Genomic DNA, 657 nt, shown 5'->3' with positions numbered 1-657 from the left:
GCAGGGCAGCTCCAGCCGGCCAGGTGCTTCTAATGAACGAGCAGGTGCAGGGGCACAGGGGGCTCCGCCCGGGCCGGCACAGCCGCGCCACACCGCACTGCCGCCGCGGCCCCGCGTCCAGCCTAAAATCAAACACGTTCTCTCTCCGGGAGCCCACTTGCGGATCCCTGCCTCAGAAAGCCCGGGGCTGTCGCTGCTGGGAACCGCAGAGGCCGGGGAAGCGCTGCCCGTCCTGCCCGCGGCTTTCCTCGCCCAACCCCGCGGTAACACGCGGCTGCTCCCGGCAGGCCCCACCCCGCTCCCCCCGCGGCCTCCAGGCACGGCCGGGACCCCCCGCGGGCCCCGCTACCTGCGCGGGGCAGGGGAAGGGCCCGGGACAGCCCGGCCCCGGCAGGCGCAGGGGCTGTGCCGGCGGCGGAAGCGCCGCTCCGCCCGCCCCCAGCCGAGCCGCAGGTGGGGCGGGCGCGGCCGGAGCAGCGCGGGAGCGGCGCTGGGAGCGGGTGGTGCGAGCGGGGCGGCTCTGCCCGGCCCTCCCCGGCCCTCCCCCGCCGCCCAGCCCGGCCCAGGCCGCGCTGGCCCCGCGCCCGGCGGGGCTGTGGCGCGGACGAGCCGCGCTCCGCGCCCGCCTCCCTCGCGAGCGGCGCCGGGCGGGCGGCG

This window comes from Coloeus monedula, assembly GCF_965178545.1.
Source record: "Coloeus monedula genome assembly, chromosome: 10".
Taxonomy (NCBI): Eukaryota; Metazoa; Chordata; class Aves; order Passeriformes; family Corvidae; genus Coloeus; species Coloeus monedula.
Note: the sequence above shows the minus strand (reverse complement) of the source record.